This window comes from Solanum dulcamara, chromosome 10 (genome assembly GCF_947179165.1).
Source record: "Solanum dulcamara chromosome 10, daSolDulc1.2, whole genome shotgun sequence".
NCBI lineage: Eukaryota > Viridiplantae > Streptophyta > Magnoliopsida > Solanales > Solanaceae > Solanum > Solanum dulcamara.
The window spans coordinates 38,257,790-38,265,762 of record NC_077246.1 but is presented as its reverse complement, the minus strand read 5'-3'; positions in this window follow the sequence as shown (position 1 = coordinate 38,265,762).

Here is a 7,973-nt window from a genome sequence, read left to right as displayed (position 1 = left end):
ACCTACACCATACTCAATTTAGAGTTGGAGGCAATAATCTTCGCATTGAAGATTTGGAGGCATAACTTGTATGGAGCCCATTATAAGATCTATACTGAACACCATAGTCTTGAGTACATATTCAAATAGAAGGACCTTAATTTTAGACAGCGCAGGTGGTTGTAGTTCCTGAAGGACTATGATGTCATCATTCTCTATCACCCAGGCAAGGGAAATTTTCTAGCAGATGCTTTAGGCCAGAAGGTGGTGAGTATGGTGACCTTGGCATTCTTATAATTTGAGGAGTAGCCTTTCACTTTAGACATTCTCTCACTGGCTTGTGTAGAGGCTAGATCTTCCTTCATGGTGTAGAATCGGGCATAGTAATTTGAGGACCCATAACTGAGGGTGATTCATGATAAGGTTCTTATTGTAGAGGCTAGAAAGGAGACCTTAGATCTGGAGGGCATTTTAATGATTGAGATTCGTATCTGTGTTCCTAGAGTTAGAGAGATAGTTAGACACATCCTTGAGGAGGCCCATTGTTTCAGATATTCTATTTATCCTAGTGCAGTGAAGCTGTATCGTGACCTATGGTAGAATTACTAGTGGTGTGAGATGAAGTGGGACATTGTAGATTTTGTAGATAGGCGATTGAACTATCAGCAGGTCAAGTTTTAGCATAAGAGGCCATATGATTTCACCCAGCAACTACCCATTCTAGAGTTGAAATAAGAACAGAGAGCTATGGACTTTGTAGTGGGTTTACCATGTACCTCCAGAGGTTTGGATTCTATATCGGTCATCGTAGATCGATTGACCAAGTATGCTTACTTCTTACTAGTCTAGACTACCTACACTTCACAGAGGTTGGCTAATATTTACATTGGAGAGGTGTTCCAATTACAGAGGGTGTCATTTTCTATCATTTCAGATCATGGTACTTAGTTCACTTCGCATTTCTAGGTTTATACAAAAAGAGTTGGGTACCCAAGTCGAGCTCAGTACAGGTTTTAACCCGCAGAACCATGGTCAGTTAGAGAGGACTATTCAGGTCTTGGAGAACATGCTACAGGCCTGTGTTATTGATTTTGGACGTCAGTGGGATCAGTCCTTGTCTTTGGCAGAGTTTGCATATAATAACAACTAATATTCGAGCATTGAGATAGCACCATTTAAGGCATTGTATTGTAGGAGATATCTTTCACGAGTGGGATGGTTTGATGGCTTTGAGGTTAGGCCTTGGGGATCGAGTTTTCTGCTTGAGTTGATCGACAGAGTTTGTATTATTTAGGAGAGGCTCCGTACTACCCAAAGTAGGTAGAAGAGTTATGTTGATAAGAGGGTGCTGCCTTTGGAGTGTATGGTTGGTGACCAGGTATTCCTATGAGTGTCGCCCATAAAGAGCGTGATCAGATTCAAGAGGATGGGTAAACGTATCCCAGGTTCATCGGCCCTTTTTAGATCTTAAGACGGGTAGGGGAGGTAGCTTATGAGTTAGCCTTAACCCCAGCACTATCAGGTGTTCACCCTCTATTCCATGTTTCTATGCTACAATGGTACATTTCAGATGAATCTCACGTGCTTCAAAGGGATTCAGTTTATTTAGATGAGACCTTGTCCTTTAAGGAGGAGTCTGTAGCTATTTTTGATAGGCAGGTTAGGTTGCCGATTGATGTGATTTTGGTGTATGCCTAAATTTTTCTTTTTAATATGGAAATTTTGGGCCTAAGGCCGTGTTTTCGGTACACCAAAATCTCAGGTTAGTGATTTGGCACCTTTGACGTGATTTTTACTCAACTCTAGTTTTATATGATTTTGACATACTACTTTTATTAATTTGCCTCACCGATGGTAAAAACCTTGTTCAAAAGAATCCAAATGGTGATATCAACATTTTTGATTGATGAATAACTTTGATGATTTAATGGAAATACTAGTGCTATTTTAATTATTGCATTTCTTATCGAAAAGTTTGAGGCGTGAATTCTGAATGATGCGTTGATACATATCTTGGGGTATTATGATTACTACTATTATTGAGAAGCTCAAGGTGTGAATTTCAGGCGGCCCATGATACATATTCTAGTTACTATTATTATTACTATTATTAGGAAGCTTGAGGTGTGAATTTCGGGTGCTACACGATATTTTTTAGGATATTAAGCCTTAGACAAGTTTACATTTGAGTATTCTTTAAGTATTTTATTAGATGAGATTATTAATTTGCTTACCTGATTGGTCTGGCTTACTTGAATACCATATGATTATTCCCGTGCCCTCTTTCCCCGTATTTGTAATTTGTTCTCTTTTTTTATTGTTATTAGTATCATCGTGCTACTTATTATATAATTTATACTTTCTGAGCTCAGTCGACCTATGATGCCTACTAGATACCCCATCTTTTGGTACTCATACTGCACTTCTGCATCTTTTGATGCAACTCCCAGTTCGAGCCACCCTTAGTGTGCCCCTGATCATCCATAGCGGTGCCAGATCTGGATTATGGTGAGTTTCCGCCATTCAGAGACCTGCTACATTTCCTCTTTTGCTATGACTTGTATTTTATATTTCGCACAGTCAGATCTGTATTGTATATTTATACATATTTTTAGCTTTTGTACTTAATATATCCTATATAGGTGACACTAGGTCTGGGGTTTGGTCTAGTGTCAGTTCATCATTTTTTTTGGTCACTATCATGTCTTTTGTATATTTTGTATCGTATTTATATGTATATCCCTAGTCGACTCTTCTTTGTTTATATTCATTTGCTTCCACCTTCTTATATTATTAATTATTTAATTAGATTGAGTTTTGTTTTTCGCTTGTCTTGCGTTTGGCTTGCCTACTCAGTGGTTATAGTAGGCACCATTTTGGCTCAGATTTAGGTCATGACACTACAGGAGCCACACTATAAGGAGGAATAGAGATAGAATGGATATCTAGGTGAAGCTCAATACCAAAATCTATTCCTTTGTCGGGAGGAATACTAGGATGATCATCAGGAAACAATTTTGGAAACTCATTCACCACAGGAACGGACTCAAGAGTAAAGGCTTCGAAGTCTGTATCACTAACCCATACTAGATGATAGATACAACCATTAAAAATTATATTCCGGGCTTTATGGAATGAGAAAAACTAACCCTTAAACATGAAATTACCACCCATCACCTCTATGACTGATTCATTGGGGAATTGGAACTTAACCACTCGAGATTCTATAGTAAATAGAGGCATAACAAGCATGAAGCAAATCCATACATAGAATAAATTCAAAATTAGTTATATCTAACTCTACAAGATCAACAGAAGTGATTTTATAAACAAACTAAGACTAGGAAATTTCATGTAAACCTGATTAGCTAAGACTGAATGCCGATAAGAGTATAGACTCAAAAAGGTTCTAACAAGATCTCAGGACTAGAATCAATCTTCATAAAAATGTAAGGATTCAAGAAATAAATATTTGTTCCAGGATATCACAAAGCATAAATATCAAACTGAAAGACTCACAACATACTAGTGACCACATCAAGGGAATCCTCCATATCCTATCGAGTCAGAAAAATCATAAAACCTGTTCTGACGCTGGCCACCAGAACCAGATGAAGCACCTTGGTTATCCAAACAACCAGAAGAAATAGTTTAAGGTTGACATTCACCAACTCAACCCTTGATAGCAAGCGAAGGGAAATCTCTTACCTAATGGCCTAAATTTTTACAATCATAAGATGCATCAGAACTAGCTAAGTAATCTTCTCGATGGTTATTTCCATACCTCTGATGGGGATAGTATAACTACTAGAGGATCCTCCTTAAGGCTTCGGGTTAGACACCCTATATTTGTTGGACTTTAAAATCGGAGCACTAGATGAATTTTGACCGGAGTACTTCTGCCAAAATTGAGAATAGCCACCATTGCCGGATGTTAAATGAGAGAAATCACACTATCTATCCGATCCCTCTTGTACTATCTATCCCTCTTCATAATATTTTCCTCCTCGATTTATTTGGTGTGAGTCATCAACCTCCTGATATACATATTTTTAATAACATTGCATTTCTACATTATTTGAAAACCATGTGTGAAACACCGAATATAAACTTGCATATATAAACCCTAGAATCAGCCACTAACGCCAGAACATACTTGGACAATTGTGTGTACTTCAAATCAAACTCCCTCACACTGATGTTACTTCCCTCAAGTTAAAGAACTCTTTCACTAGCCTCTCTCAAATCAAGGGGAAAGAAACAATCAAGGAAAGCACCCTTGAGCTTGTCCAAATCCAACAAATTTGGATCATTAGTCCTTTTTTTCCTGGCATTGGTCAAACCAAACTTCAGTCACTTGGTTCAATTGATAAGCAGCCAAATTTGCCTTTTCCACTAGAGTCACACCCATGATATAAATTATCTTTTGCTTCCCTTAAATAAACTCTTGTGGATGTTCATCCACTTGTGAATCATGAAATTCAAGAGGATTCAGCCTTGTGAAGTATCAAACCCTTGTCGCCATGGTACCCATATTTGATTCACGGGCGATACCAAATCTCGGTTGGCTTGTGCGGCCATGGCTTGGGAGAGCACTTGGAAACCCCCTTAAATTTTGCATTAGTAACTTGCTCGGTCAAAGGATCAATCGTAGTTGGAGGTTCTTTATGTTCCTCATCTCGGTCCACATTCCTACACAATAGAGATCTTTATGGAGGCATGATTTTGTTAGCACAAAGATTAAAATTTAGAAGGAAAACCTTACAGAGTTCAACTCTATCCCATGACTTTGGAGTTATAAAAGATGTGAAGTTTCTTAAATACCTCCTAGCCTTTCATTCATTAATGTGGTGCGCTTCACCCCCATGAACAAGACTCTGCTTGACACGGCTTTATTAGATGCCCTAGAACACTTGAACCTGGTGCTCTATACAAAGTTTTCCACGACCCAAGCTAGACCCTAGACATGACACAATGAATAGGATCCCTAGACACCCTAAAAAAGCCTTTTAGCATTACATAGCATGAATTAGGATAACATAAGAATCAACAAAATAAAAATGTGGAGGATAAATCTTAAAACAATCTTATCATAGATGCTCAAATTAAAAAAACTGAGAATAGGACTTGGAATGAAGAAATAACCATACTAGTCTAACATAGCCTCTAACTACCATAGACGGGGGCATAGGAAATTTCTAGCTCAACCAAAAAAATCCAAGACTAAATTTCAAGAAATGAAAGACATCATAAAGTGGTTGTGCCCTCGAAACAAGAGGACTCACCAACAAGCAACGTGACATGAGCCAATACTAACAGCGAGCCAAATGGGGAGCATCATGATCTATATAATAAAATAATATAGGCAACAAGAGTATATTGTAAGACCAGGAAGTTTGAAAATTCAGAAAATGAGGTACAAAGGAAGTTCTTAAAAAAATCAATCTTTTAGCTCTAGTGGAGAGAAATCATGAAGGTGCAGTAGTGATATGAAGTTTTTTAGGAGGGACCATGGATGGATCCATGGCCCGTGGTGAGAACTACTGTTACACCCCACACTTTTAAACTCGGAATGTCTTATGAGTTCCTTAGATATTATCATGTGAGCCGGTTACGCTACAACACTATTAAGCGACTCTACAAATGGAGAATGTGATACTCCATAGTAGGGAAGGTTGGAAATAGAGCTATAAGAATCCGGAAGGAATTGGAGGCCAAGTGATGAGTCGTTGGACTCGATTTATCTACGTAAGCTACTAACTTAGAAGTCTTACATACCTAAGCTACTTGAGGAGATACCAAGCTTGCATAGCACGGATTACATAGGCTCTTAAAATAAGATGAGATTATGAACCCACGAGGAAGAGGATATGACAACACGTGGCAGCCTAGGAAGGTGACACGTGGCAGCACCTCAAGCAAGCAGGTGACCCACCTGCTTGGGGGAGGTGGACCCCACGCCATGTGGCATCCCCTTATTGGCAGCATGTATGTGTTGGCCCAATAGGGGACGAACACGTGTCACCCTTAGGGGACGAACACGTGTCACCCTTAGGGGACGAACACGTGTCACCCTTAGGGGATGACACATGTCACCCTTAGGGGATGACACATGTCACCCCCTAAGGCAACATATATCTACATGTATTATGACTAAGGACTTAATTTTGTGTCCAAAACATCAGCCAAAGAGAGGAACAAAAACGTGAAGAACAAAACAACAAGGCAGCCATGGTTTAGAAGAATTAAAGGTGAGTTCTTCACTTTTCCTCCGTGAATTAATTATCTACGGTGTTCCCTAAGCATGTGGAGGTGTATATATGTATCTTACAATGTCTACGGAATTAATTCTTCAGCTTGGAACTTGAGAGAAAGTTAAAAGACCAAAGAGGGAAAACGTTAAAAACTAGTTAACAAACCCATTTTTGGAAGGGACAGTTGTTAGTAATATTGGTATAACTTCTTGTATACAGATTCGTTTCAGGTTATTAAATATGTTTTGTAAAGGTATTTAATAGGTATATAACTTTAACTTAGACTTTAAAATCCATTTTTGCTTTTATCTTCTCGAAAAAGGGTGATGAAGTGTAGAGGAGGTACTGCCAGATTTTTGTTTTGGAAATCTTACACGGACTGCTGTTGGTGTTTTGGGCATATCTTTTTTTCAGAATTGATGTAGGGGTGATTCAAAATTGTATGCGACCCTAAGACACATGTCTATAACTTTCATGAAGGACGTAAATCCTGTTTTCCTCAATTACCCCTTCGAAAAGAAGCGACAAGGTAAAACAATAAGCTGTCCAGAATTCACGTTTTGATATTTTTGAGCGAGTCATTTAGAGTTTATGTTATATATTGTTGGTATGAATTGCGTAAACATATGAAAATAACAGAACTAGTCGGGAAAACGACTAAGGAAATAGATTCCGTTAATACTAAGGTGTAACCTAGGGTGATGGAAAGTTAAGAGGGGTTGATATTCATATTACTTTCATGTTGAATAGGTTCAAAGGATGGCGAGGCAAACAGGATAAGGAATAATTCAGACAAGGTATGTGAAGCTTCTCTTGGTATGTTTTTGGTATAGGTATGTAAAGCCTATCTTTTCTCTTTTGGCATGTCTGAGATGTAAGAAGGATATGATATGAGCTTTGGGGGTAATTCCATTCCCAGGTTCTGAATATGACTTCAGGACCCTCACTCACTTTTGAATGATTAAACTTTAAAGTAGTAAGCTGCTATCTTCGAGTCTTCTATATGACTGTATAACAAATGATTCAACTAAGCTCTTATTTGTAACAAAAGAAAGGCTCTGAGATAACCAATGCTCGGACTGCTATAAGATATTTCACATTGGTATACGTCTAAGATTTCTAAAAAAAAACTATTTTTACATAGTCCTTAGGGACAGTTAGAGAGTGTACGTCAGATACCTTCTACCTTGATCCCCAGGTGAGGATTCACTTGATGACTTCATTGAGTCTCAGATAATGATTTAAACTGTGTTTTGTTTCTCACCACTCTACTCGTGTATACTGTAACACTTCTTCTCCGAGTCCCGAGCTAATTGTCAGATTCGTGTAATTCACTGCATTATTCACCGAGTTCCTCACTAGAGGGCTGGCATCCGTATGTATATATATGATATGTTGTAATAAGGTGACGATGGCCTGAGGCCTAATACTGATACTATATGATGTGTTGTAATAAGGTGACGATGGCCTGGGGCCTAATACTGATACTATGATGATGTGTTATAATAAAGTGACAATGGCATGGGGCCTAATATTGATATTGCATATATGATTCACCGAACCCCTAACGGGGCCGGCTATATTTAAAATTCGAGCATGCATGTTTTTGTGATTCATAGAGTACTGATAATGTCTCTGATTTGATAATTAGTTCCCCTGCTTCTCTATTTTGGATATACCTCTAGTTGTACTATGTTATGTTTTACATACTCAGTACATATGTCAAACTAACCCCTTTCT